At 33.2% G+C, this 14397-nt stretch overlaps 1 pseudogene; it reads left to right on the forward strand.

Moving 5' to 3' along the window:
* Positions 1-5649: 5649 nt before the first annotated feature.
* LOC125498178 (anthocyanidin 3-O-glucosyltransferase 2-like) lies at positions 5650-7359 on the forward strand (annotated as a pseudogene).
* The last annotated feature ends 7038 nt before the right edge of the window (positions 7360-14397 follow it).

Below are 14397 nucleotides of genomic sequence, written 5' to 3' on the forward strand. Positions count from 1 at the left end.
ACAATAAGTAAGGGAAAATAAGGGTGTTGTTTGTCTTTCAAATCGATGTGGAACACTTAATAATTTGCATAAATATTAACTAAGTAAGAATTTTCGAGCATGCTCAGGAGCTTTCGAGCCGAGCCATTGAGGCTTGAGCTTGGCTCGTTTATATATCGAGTCGTACCCAAACTCGAATCGAGTCCACTCGAGCGAGCTTTGACCGATCGATGACCGAGCCAAACTCGAATAGTTCGCGAGCAGTATTGACTCATTCCCACCCCTATCAAGGACAATGACAGATCTTAACTAATTATTTAACAGGGACCGAGTTGATAAAATAAAGTTTTAGTGTAAAATTATAAATGATGAATAAAAACATTAATACATTCCAAAATATAAATATACTATTATTAGTAGCTACAAAGAGCTTGTAGCTAATGTAATAAATCAAAATCTCAAAGGTGCAATAATTTTTAAGAAATTGTTTCCATTTATTTGTTTGATCATTATGAAATGTTCAAGAAATTGAGTATTTTTTTAAGAAATTGAAGGCATAGTTCAGTAGCAACTAAATAAATTACTCAAATAAAAAAAATTACCAAATTGCTTTCTTAAATCACAAAAAAAGAGATAAACTTATATTTTATGATTGTTAGGAATGAGTTTGAGAAAATAAGAAGTATTATTATAGTTAAATAAAAAAGAAAGTTGTTTAGAGAAGAAGAATAAAAGATAGTACAATCAATGAAAAAGATTTTTCTAAATTAGGCAAATTGATATAAGCCAAAGATAAAGGGGAAGAACAAAGAGAGAAGTAAAAAAGAAAAAAGGAAAAGAAAAAAAAGAAGCATTTAAAATTATGAAGAAAAACAAAAAAGTCTAAATGTGTTGATGCAAGGTTCAAACTTGCAACCTCAAGGGTTCAAACTTCCTTTTACACCTTGCTTCACTACCACTGCGCCACAGTTTGCTTTGTGACATGAACTACAAGTTACTTAATTTATCTTATATAATTATGTCCGCCCCTTCTATAATCCGCCACTGGTCAAGGACGAGCTCGGCTCGAGCTTAGAAATTTAGGCTCGGCTTGAGATCGAGAGAACCTCACCCAAGCTCAGCTCGAGGCTCAACTCGAAACTTAAAATTTAAAATAATAATTAAAATATAGATGGGTTGAACTTAGATAAACCAAGCTTTAAAAAATCTAAAGTCCAACTAAACCTTGTCAAACTCAATTGATTAATTGAGTCTAGGTTGTAGATGCCCCAAGAGTCCAGCCCATTAGATAAATTAGGCTCAAGCTCAACATCCACAAATTCAACCCTCCATGTACACCCATCTTTATAATGCTAATTTCTTATTACACTTAGGCCATGTTTGATAAATGGTATTTTCATTGACTTTTGGCTTTTCGACTTAGTCAAATAGCCAAAAAAAGTATTTGGTTATTGACTTTTTGGTTGACTGAAAAACCGACTTTTAAGCCAAAATGAAAAAGCTGCCTGGAGTAGCTTTTTGGATTGACTTTTGGCTTGTTGGCCCACAAACTCTCTAATAAACAGCCAACAACCACAACTAATTTTACCAAACACTTCTGCAAATAGCTGGCTTGAACAACTAACTAAGAAAAAGTCAATATATACAGCCAATGCTTCCAGCCAGTCAAACCAGCCAGCTAAACTAGCCAATACCAAGTGCCAAACAACCCTTTTCGATGTGGGACTTTTAGAATCTATGAGAATAATATCACCCCAGAGCTACCCATAGGTGTAGACAAGTAGAGGGCTTAGATTTTACAAAATCTTCCCAGTGTGGCAACATTCTTTCCAAAAGGAATTTGCTGCACCTACAATCACTAGTCAACACTTCATATATTTACAGAATTATTACATAGTCTTTGAGTAATTATTAGAAAACAACTAGTAGATGTCAAACTTAACAAAATTTTCAAATTATAGAATTTTCAAACCAAAATTTTAAGTCTAATTTCCCAAGTATCCAACAATGTGGGACAAAGCAAACAATAAGTAAGAGAAAAATAGGTTGTTTTTTTTCTAAATCGATGTGCAACATAATAATTTGTATATATATTATCTTTAATGTTTTTGAGCCTGCCCACGAGATTTTGAGACAAGCCATAGATGGTTTGAGCTTGGCTATTCAATATCTCGAGCTGAACCCGAGCTCAAGTTGAGCCCGCTCGAGCCGAACTTTCACCGAGGTTTGACCGAATTGAGCTCGAATAATTTATAAGCAGACTTGGCTCATTAACTCTCTTAGTCGTATAAGTTTCATGGAGTTTATTTTGAGAATTTGGCTAAAGTGAACATTTGCATGGAAGCAGAGAGAGGAGTATATATTGCGGACACGAGGAGAAGAGACGGCATGAGTTATGTGTGCTTCATTAAGGAAAATTATATTAATGCATCTAATAAACTTAAAATAATAGGTAACAAAAATTGTTAACCAAATTCCTCTAAAAATAAAATTTTGAAATTATTTCTATTAAGCAACATTAACTAACCCTATGCGTAGATAGGAAATCCATAAATTAAATAATGATTTGCATCATTTTAAAAATAATTTAATTATTATGTAAGTGAAGGTTTTTCCTTCCTTTTACGTACGTGGACAACAAACTTAAGTGTTGTCTTGTAAAATAGAAAATATAAATTAATTAATAAGATTCTAATTTATCCAAACTGAAGAGGAGAACATTATTAATTTTTTTTTGAAAAGAATTGAACATTAAGCATGTACAATGGAGTTCTTGAGACGGTTAGATCTCCAACTATATCTCCCCAAGGAGAGAGAATATAAAAAGCTGCTTCTTATCTAATAATGGACTCTTGGGTGTGTTTTAAATGCATCTCTATAGAGACATTTTTCTCCATGGACACACTTTGAGAAGTATCTTTTGAGGAGTCATCATTTGGGAGAAATGGAAAATGACTCTCCAATATCCCCGGGCCTCAAATGATCGATTGGTAGAACTTGCTATAAAGCAATAAGTTTCATTAATTAAGGGTGCTAACTATTCAACTTATTGGCCATGAACTTATTGGACCTTATCTGAACTGAACTTATTGAACCTGAACTGAACTTATTGGAACTTATTAAACCTGATTGGACCTGATTCAACTTATTGGACCTGATTGAACCTGATTGGAACTGATTGGACCTTATTGGAACTTATTGACCTTATTGAAACTTATTAGACCTTATTGGCCGTAATTGAAACTTATTAGACCTTATTGGACCTGATTGAAACTTATTAGACCTTATTGGACCTGATTGAAACTTATTTAACCTTATTAGACAAAAACATTGACCATGAATAACATAAATATTACCACTAACGTAAATACTACCCCTCAAAATTTTTTATGGAGTAATAATTATTATAATTCGTCCTTTAAAAAATAATGATTATTAATTATCTCTTATGATAATTAATTTAACAAAAAAATTTACTATTTATATATTTGCCTATACATAACTTTCACCACTAATATATCTAATAGTCTTGTTTTGATTTTATAAACACTAGTAGAAAATAAACAATTAATTAACATTTATTGCTAACAAGTTAAAATTGGAACATATAAAAAATTCTCACTTCACTTTCATTAATGTGAAGGTAAGTAGATAGCATTAACTCCTTCCTTCATTTATTCGATCTCCTTTCTTCTCCTTTCATTTATGTGAATGCACTAGAATATAAAAAGAAAACAAAAAGAAAGAGAAAAAAAATGGTCAAATCACTGTAGCTTTGCATGACATTGCTTCATTCATTTCTTCTCCTTTCTTCCTTCTGTTTTTTCTTTTTTTCTCCAATACTCCATTAGAGACACAAACACGAAGTCACCAATCATAATCACCCATCAATTTTGCTGATTTGAATTTGACCGACAAGACGAGAACAAAGAATATGGAGATAACTCGGGGGGAAATTGCAGATGAAATATGGTTGGATGTTGGTGAAGAAAACATATTGATTGAAGAGGAAAATGTAGCAGATGAAGAAAGATACTCCGGTGATGATAATGAAGCAATCAATTAATAACATTTATATCTTTCATTGTTATTAGTAACGAAAACATGTTATCTCTAGTTATTTAAAGACGAATTGCAAAATATTGTAATTATAATTATTATTATTATTGTTAACCTTAATTATTTGACCATGATTATAATATTATTTAATAGCAATATGAATAATCAAATACTCCCTCCGTTTCCTAAAGATATTCCCTCTTTCCATTTAAGGGTGTTTCCAAAAGATCTTCCCTCTTTTGCTTTATTCCTTATTTGGCAAAACACATTTCCCTATTTACCCTCTCATGTCACTATCATATGGTCCACCATTACATTATTAATTCAATTTTACTCCTTTCTCTCTCCTACTTTAACCCCTTTTTATTTGTTTATTTATCTTAACCCCTTTCTCTCTCCTACTTTACTCACACCATGCCCCACACAACTTGATTTTCCTTGGTATCTGTAGGAACAGTAAGTGGGAAGATCTTTAGGAAACGGAGGGAGTAATAGACAATAATACAAGTATAATACTATACATTGTGGTACTTTAATAAAAAAATTCTAATAATAACATAATCAACTAATAGTAATATGAATAATAAAATAATAGACATCATAAAAATAAATAATAGACATAATACAAATAAATAATAAAATAATGGACACTAATACAAGTATAATACTATATAATCATTGTGGTACTTTAATTAAAATTCTAATAATAACATAATCAACTAATAGTGATATGAAATTATGAATAACAAAATAATGGACAATAATACAAATGTTTATTAAACATGACTATTTGGATCTTATTGGACCTTATTAGGCCTGATTGGAACTTATTGGACCTTATTAGACCTGATTGGAAATTATTACACCTGATTGGAACTTATTGCACCTGATTGGAACTTATTGGACCTTATTAGACCTTATTGGAACTTATTGCCCTGCTAATTAGACCTTATTGCAACTTATCTGAACTTATTGGACCTAAAACTTAATTTTTTAAGTTGAGCAGAACGCACCCTAAATAGGGACTAGAATGAAAATTCTCTATAAAGAGTTCTAGAAAATAATAGAGAGTTCATTGAAAAGTCATTATTATTGTACACGCACCTCTAGGCTCGAAGTACTATATATTTTAATTTAACCTGAATAAATATTATTAATAAAATGAAATTAAAGTGTTAGCAAATTGATGGAAGTAAAAATGAAGCGCCAAAAGAAATCTACATGAAGTACTCCAACATAATTGAAATCCTTAAATTGCTCTTAAAGAATCTTAAGAGCCTCTCTCTAAAATAAACAAAGTAGAGATAAATAGATAATAAACTATTCATAAAACAATAAAAAAATTAGCTTGGCCACGGTTATAGACAAGCACAACCACTGACTTTCTGTTTCCCCTCTCCCAAATACTAAGTGAATAAAACCATTCTCATCTCAATTCTCACCTTAGTACCTCACCCATGACATCATTCGCTCTTCTTTGTGTCCCGCATTCCCAGTATATTCCTACACAAGTACACAGCAATCAGCATACCACATGTGACATGTGACATGTTGACATGGACACTCCACACTACAAAAAACTCACCGATCACCACATCTATATATATTTGCCAGTTGTTGTGTAACATTATTCTTATCATCTTTGTTAAAAGAAACAAAAACTAACCCAAAGTTTCTTCTAAGAATTATAACCACTTACCACATAAACTGATAAACACCCAAAATGAGCACCAACACCACTCTAACAACATGCACAGGCACAGCAGAGTTGGTATTTGTTCCAACTCCAGGTATGGGCCACCTTAAATCCACCGTAGAGTTAGCCAAACTCATCATTCAACGTCAACCCAATGCATTTCCATCGTCATCCTCATCATCAACCTCCCCATCACTACTTCCCTCATCAACGCCTTCGTTCACTCTCAATCACGTGATAACCCTTACCCGACCCGTTTAACTTTCATCACTCTCCCAAATCTTTCCGACCCACCCGAACGTACCTCACCCGATTTCATCCGGGTCATCATCGACCTCCACAAACCTCTAGTCAAAGAAGCTGTCGAGGATCGAATTCGGGCCGGGTCTTCATTATCCGGATTCGTCCTCGATATGTTTTGCATCACTATGATTGATATTGCCACAGACTTGAAAGTTCCTTCATATATATTCTTTACTTCAGGAGCAAACATGTTGAGTCTCATGCTTCATATTCAGTCATTAAATGATGAAGAAATTCTAGATTTTACTAAGGAGGATATCGACCCGAATGCGGAGTTTGATGTGCCCGGGTTTGTTAACCGGGTACCAGAGAAAGTTCTCCCTTCAGCATTTCTTGATAAGGAACATGGGGTTGCTATGCTTCTTAATATTACAAGAGGGTTCAGAAAATCCAAGGGTATTTTAGTAAATACATTCACAGAGCTTGAAAGTTCTGGTGTACAAGCTTTGTTAGATCAAGCAAATCAAGGTAGCATCCCTTCTATTTATCCAGTGGGTCCCATTTTAGAGCTTGACAGTGGGTCCCAAGGAGAGGACCACGTGTCAATCTTACATTGGCTAGACGAGCAGCCGTCTTCCTCAGTAGTGTTCCTCTGCTTTGGGAGTATGGGAAGTTTTAATGCGAGTGAAGTGAAGGAGATAGCCAACGGTCTAGAAAAGTCTGGGCATCGATTTTTGTGGTCCTTAAGGAAGCCCCCTGCTGAGGGTACAATGCAGCCTCAAAATGAGACATTTGTAGATGCTTTACCTGAAGGCTTTCTAGATCGGACGGATAAGATTGGAAAAATCATTAGTTGGGCGCCGCAGGTATCGATCTTGGCCCATTCTTCTATAGGTGGGTTCGTATCGCATTGTGGATGGAACTCGACACTAGAAAGTATGTGGTTCGGGGTTCCTATAGCGGCGTGGCCACTACATGCGGAGCAACAACTGAATGCATTTGAATTAGTCAAGGAGTTGGGATTAGCGGTTGAGATTAGGATGGACTATCGACGTGATTGGAAAATAAGAAATGAAGCAAACTTTGTGGTGACAGCTGAGGAGATTGAGAATGGTGTGAATAAGTTAATGAGTTTGGATGAGGAGACGAAGAAAAGAGTTAGGCAAATGAGAGATGAAGGTAGAAAAGCTTTGGAAGATGGTGGATCTTCTCATATGTCGTTGGCACGTTTTATTGAAAATGTCTTGACTTTTGAGTAATGTTGCTCAGAGTATTGTGTTTATATAGATTGTCAATTTGTCATATAGGGAGGTTGGAATTTTCAAATCAACGTTGTTTATGTATCAAATTCACATGTATGCCTCAACGGTTTTTTCCTCTTATTGTTATTGGTTTATGAAAGTGTTTTTGCAATAAAAAGGATAAAAGCTCAGAGTCATTAGGGAAATACCTAGGAAGTCCCATGGAAATAGATGGGAGAAGCACAAAAGGCCTGAATTCAATTATTGATAGAATCAACTCAAAGATCCTATCTTGGAAGTTCATTCACCTCTATCCCACAGCTAGGTTAATCCTAATAAACTCAATCCTCTGCACAGTGGCCTCCCACATCATGGAATTCTATTTCTTGCCAAAGAGAATTTCGAAAAAAATTGACTCGACACTTTTGAAATACTGGTGGACACCTACGGTGGAAAAGAGGCCTATCTACTGGAGGAAAAGAAGCGTGCTTGAATTGCACAAGAATGACGGAGGCATTGGGCTTAAGAATACCGGATCCCAAAATGTGGCTTTTCTTGCAAAACAGGCTTGGAGGATCTACAACTCCAATTCATCCATCATCTCCCAGCTCTACTTAGCCAAATATAAAAACGACCCATTGACAAATGGATGCAGAGGCAAGAGAATAACAAATGCATCATATGCATTTAGAAGCCTGAGTAAATCTATAATGTCTCTTAACTCAAAAATTGGAAGGGATATAGGGAATGGAGATGACACGAGAATATTTGTAGATGAATGGATTACCCACAGACCAAGGCAAAGGAGAGGGACTATGGGTGCACTAACGCAAGACGCGAAGGTGTCAGATCTAATCATAGATGGAAACTGGAATACAACTCTTATATGGGAGCAATTTGAGACTTCAACTGCAAGAGAGATTCTTAGTATCCACCTACCTGAAGATAACGAAAGAGATAGGATGATTTGGAAACCAAGTAGAAATGGAGTTTATACTATCAAATCAGGATACTGGAGTATGCAAGAGACGAACACAACTGCTCAGGATAGTGGCACCAGATTTTGGAAAACCTTTTGGAAACAGGAAATTCTACCAAAATGGAAAATGTTCATTTGGAAGATCATGCACCGTGCGCTGTCGGTTGCTCATGAATTGGAAAAAAGAAAAATTCAGATCGAAACTCAGTGCAAACTGTGCAAGTCTGAAAAAGAAACGTTGGAGCATCTCTTTCGAGATTGTGAATTCTCCAAAAGAATTTGGTTCGGAGCTTTGGGCTATAGAGTTAGCGGAAATAATGAGACCATTCAAAACTGGCTACAACACTCAACACCTTATGGAACAAGAATGAGGACGTCCCAAATGCCTATCTCCAATTAGAGAACAGGGCCTTCGACCCAGGAGCAAACCAGTCATTAATGGTCAAAATGATAGCTATCATGTGGGCTCTTTGGATTCACCGAAATGAAATAATATTTCAGAACTGTATTCCAGACCACCAAAAAGTGCTGGCGGCTATCGAGGACTACACCCAAAGACAGGAAAAAGCAACCACTGTCGAAACCCAGGAGAAGGAGAGAATACTTTTGACAAGAAAAGAGATAACCATCAACAACAACACCCGGACCAAGGGCAGAATTCAAGATGGGCAGCTGGGGTGTTTCCAAGTGGACGGAGCTTGGAAAAAGGAGAAAAATTCAACAGGAAGGTGGAAAGTTGCGATTGCTTGGATTAATGATCACAACAATACAAATTGGGAGGCTCACAAAATCCTGGCTATCTCCCCGATCCAAACTGAAGCTCTAGCTATATTACACTGCATAGAAAGCGTCTCGCAAGATTTCAAAGCAGTTTCCATAAAAACGGACTCCAAGAATTAGTCCAAGCCCTCATTTATCCTATGAAGGCTCCTTTAGAAATTAGGAATATAGTGGAGAAAATCAAAGCAAGAGTTGCTAACCTTCATTTTATTTCGATTGTTAATGTCAAAAGAAAGGAAGTATATAAGGCTCATTTCCATGCCTCTAAGGCAAGGAAAGAATAACCTTACTACTCTTTATTAGCCTTTGTAAAAAAAAAAAAGACTATATAACTTAAAATTAGGGTTGTCTTTTACCATTTATCTCAATTTCTTTTTCTAGTTTCAGTGATTCTAAGCCTGGAGCGTTTCCAAAGACTATTTTCTTGGTTAACTGGCAACCATTGAACAAGTAATAGAAACAGTACTCCTATTTGCTATTGATTTTGATCAACTTTTAGAGGTGAGAGAAATCGAGCCAAGCTATAACAAAATAGACATTGGGAAGAAATAAAACACAAAAGCCTTGTTTAGTAAGCAGAATTTAGGACGAAATTAGAGATTTAGAGGTTTGGACTCATATTAGAGCAGTGGCGGATCCAGGAATTGAATAACGTGGGTTCGAACTTTTTTAAACATAGAACAAATACTGGCCTAATACGCACGCGAAGCGTGCGGCAAATTTTTACTGTTAATACAAGGTGTTAAATAATATTTATACATGTTAACTAATAAAATTTTAATGCTACTAATAATTAACGACTCCAACATCAAGGTCTTTGTAATATAATTTTGCTTATAAATTATTAATGCTATCAATAATTGATTATTTGAGCAAGTTAATTCGAAGTAAAGGGAAATTAAACCAGATTCATTTCCTATTAATATATTACTACTTGGTTGGAGGGGATTATTTGTGAAAAAAAGAAAGCTAGAAAATGGAGGATAGAAAGAAAAATAAAACCAAGAAAAAAACATAAGTTGAATTAATAAAAAAGAAAAGGAGGGGAAAAAAAGATAGAAAAAAAAAAAAGAAAAAAAAAAAAAAGAAAGAAAAAAAAGATAGAACAAGGTAAAAAACAAAAGTTGAATTGATAAAAAAGAAAAGGAGGGGAAAAAAAAGAAAGAAGAAAAAAAGAAAGAAAAAAAAGATAGAACAAAAAAAAAACATAAGTTGAATTAATAATTGATTATTTGAGCAAGTTAATTCGAAGTAAATGGAAATTAAACCAGATTCATTTCCTATTAATATATTACTACTTGGTTGGAGGGGATTATTTGTGAAAAAAAGAAAGCTAGAAAATGGAGGATCGAAAGAAAAATAAAACCAAGAAAAAAACATAAGTTGAATTAATAAAAAAGAAAAGGAGGGGAAAAAAAGATAGAAGAAAAAAAGAAAGAAGAAAAAAAGAAAAAAAAGATAGAACAAGGTAAAAAACAAAAGATGAATTGATAAAAAAGAAAAGGAGGGGAAAAAAAAGAAAGAAGAAAAAAAGAAAGAAAAAAAAGATAGAACAAGGTAAAAAAACATAAGTTGAATTAATAAAAAAGAAAAGGAGGGGAAAAAAAAGAAAGAAGAAAAAGATAGAACAAGGTATTTGCTGGGATTCGATCCCGCGACCTTGCGTGCAAGGCATTATCATTTACGCGAAGCTCACCGCTGAGGCAACTTGTCATCCTTTTCATTATTAGGCGCTTGTTTGTTATAAGTCCTTTCGAGGATCCGCGTGGGTTCAGTTGAACCCACTGAACCCACGCTGGATCCGCCACTGTATTAGAGGATTTGACTAGTCAATCCTCTAATTTGAATTTTGCCCCCCTTCTCTTTCTAAATTACAAAAGAAATGTCAAAATCAAAATCGACACTCAAAGAAAAGTACCAAAAATTGATTTACAACACTCACTCACAAATCACTTAAAAGAAGAAACTTTACAAATCACTCATACAATTGACAATATGAAGTTATAAAAATCACGCAAATCACTCAAATAATCAGGAAACTTTATTAAAACTTAAAATTAACATAGAAACTAAAACTAATAACCTAAAACTTCAATACATACAAAAACATTTACAAAAATTTACTTACAAACCACTATTTCAAGAACCATTCACAATTAATGGTGGGTCATGATAAAAAAAAATAGAGGTGTATTTGTAGTGAAATCAGAATTTAGAAGTTAGACAAGGAAAAAATATTTACTTTTTTATAGTGTTTCCTATATATAATGAAACTTTTACATATATTTGGACCTAACTTTTTCTATTATATAATAACGATTAATTATCAAGGTAAAAAGGTTTATGGAAAATATCATTCAAGAATTAAAGTACAACATATCTCTATTATATAAGGGAAGGGGGAGCTATGGTGTCCCCGAATGAAGAGACTATGTTACCCCCCTTCCCATTTCAAATCACAAATTCACTTACAAATTAGAGGGGCTTCAAACAAAAATACCAAAAATATAATTATAGCAATCACTCACAAGTCAACTAAAATCATAAAATTGCATAATTTACGTTATGCAAATTACTAAAATGAGGAAACTTTACAAAAACTTAAAAATTCACTTAGAAACTACAACCTACGAAAAAAAATTGACTTTAAATCAAAGTGTCAACTTTCTTTACAATTTATGAAGTAAGTACTGTACTTAATTCAAAATCAACTAAAAAATTATAATATTAGAAATCATAAATAAATTCAATAAAATTTCTATTTTGTTCATAGAATTTAAATTTGAAAAGTAAAAAAAAATAAAAGAATGGTGAGAAATTTAAGTGACAGAAACTAAACCAATCAAATTTTGCAACTAAAAACATATTTCGTTATGTCAAATGTTCAAATTTTGACTCTTATGCCGAAAAAAATCGAGTTTCTGTTTCGAAAAAAAATTCAAGCACGCATCGCGTGCAAAAAATTCTAGTCAACTACTAACTAACCATATTTATACAAACAACTAGTCAAATAAAATAATACAATCAGCTAATACAACTAAGTTATTCACTAATTTTCAAACAAGGTCAAAATAGACATACCACAAACCACACCCACGACGCTGCCACTTATATCACAAATAATCCCGTTGACAGTTATAACTCATCTTGCACCTATACCAATAAAGTACTAGATTATTATCATTAATAGGAAAAACAAATGAGTAATTTGTATTGCCTTCGTAGCTCATATGGATAAAAAATAATAATAGGAAAAACAGCGCGCATAGGATCGGAGAATACATGCCTAGAGTTCTTTTATGAGTTTTGTTGATCTAATAAATTTGGATATCCTTAATTTGAGTCCGGATCCTCTAGAGTTATTAGAGAACTCTAGAGGTAGAGTTAGTGTAATCTCATCCCTCCATCTAAATTTACGGTTATTAATTTAAAACAAATCATTTTTATTTAAGGAAATAAAATAAACATCTAAAACTTAAGAAAATATGCCAAGAAGACTAATGATTTGCCGCCATATCACATTCACAAACTCCATTGATGGAGTATCAAAGAGTTTGAGAAACTTATAATCCTAATATACCACTACCGTATCAATCAGAATTTTTTCATGAAAAAATTCTGCATCACACGACTAATGTAATAGCCCACTCGTTTAGTTGCTTAACCCATTCATAATTTAGCTCATAATCCCCTAGCTGAATATGAGTTAAGCATCTAACCAGAGAGGTGTTACTGAAACTACCTCCAAATACTAAGGAGGTAGCTTAATGATATCACAATTAACTTACTTGGTAATTAATAAAAGGAAAATAACCACCAACTATCACATCCTATTCCCAAAAGGTAACTAAATCCAAATCAAGAAATTTACATAACCCATTAATAAGCAAACTATTTATAATAAGAAAATAATTCAAAAGTCCAGCTTCCATGCTTCACTTTTAACTACTTGAATCACACGCATACTCAAGTAAGAAATCCTCCCACCTTGTCTTTCTATTCCTGCAAATTAGGGGACTCTGTCCCCCAACCATAGCAAAACATTCCACAATATACTCAATCAGCAAGGCTGGTACACAAGCTCCACTTATCACAAAAGAAATAAAATAAACGTGTCTTTCCATAAAATTGTTTCTTTTATTACCATTCCGAAGATCTTACCAAACAGTTTCAAATCTTATTCACATTGACTTACACAAATATACAAATGGTTGGGAATAGATATAAATAGATATATGATCTACTTTAGACCCACAATACATTGATTAGGGGAAAAGAACCTGATTAGAAAGATATAATTGTGTCTAGCCGATGAGGGACGTCTCCCTTCTCTTATCGTTTCTGCTTGCAAGACTTTCAGGACATGTCCCAATACACATTCATATTCCTTATCACATTCCTTATCATTCACATAAACAAACATCACTGCTAAACAGCTTCTTTCCCCAATCGTTTCATATATTCACAAATTAAAAATCATTGTTCTTACAAGGTTAATATACGAAACAAAACTTATTTAGAGAGTTGAGGAAAATCATTCTTTAACAAAGACTTTTAGAACTAATCTCATCATGTGAAGTCCCCACTAAGAGAATAAAAGAATTTTTATTACAACAATTTATTTGATTTCAAGCTTTAAGAAAACGTTATATACTAGAGAGGGAAAATAGAAATAGTTCTTTCTTCGAAAACACTATGGATACCTAATTGTAAACTATTGATTTTTAAAGAAATTGATTAAGTAAGTGAAGGTTGAGTATTATTCATCAAGAGTTCCTTTTTCTTAAGGTAAAGTAGACTATACAAAGTTTTCGGTGAAATTGTGAAATTCGAAAGTATAGTTTAAGATAGTTATTCAAAACCATTCCTCGAGAAGCACCTATTACTAGTAGGGTCTTATGTATCTAAATATTACTTTGATAGTATTATTACGTTGATAAATAGACCTTGAAATCGAAACAATCCATTTTTGTTCTTTTCCGATAAAAATATAATTTAATCGTTAAAAGTGCTTAATCATAATGATTCAATAATTTTGAATCCCATACTAATATATTAATCTACTGCCCCTTTATGTTAAATTACTCAAAAATTCTTCTTAATAAAGTTATTAACATTTTAGACAAAATTTAATCTCAAAAATCTAGTAACGATAATCACAACTTGGTACTTAACTTAATTTTAGTTCTTAGGTACTTGTATCCACTAATTCTTATAATTAACTATAGAATAGCTACTGCCATATTATGTATAATTTAATTAGAAACTTCATACAGAACAACTAAATACAAATCCATGAATTATAATGTTCAAAAATCATGTTTTTATGACAAACTAAGCATAAAACTAGTGGGAAACTTCACATGCACTTGATTAGTCACCAAAAACAATAATTATCCAAATATATATTCATCATAAAT

This window comes from Beta vulgaris, chromosome 6 (genome assembly GCF_026745355.1).
Source record: "Beta vulgaris subsp. vulgaris cultivar EL10 chromosome 6, EL10.2, whole genome shotgun sequence".
Taxonomy (NCBI): domain Eukaryota; kingdom Viridiplantae; phylum Streptophyta; class Magnoliopsida; order Caryophyllales; family Amaranthaceae; genus Beta; species Beta vulgaris.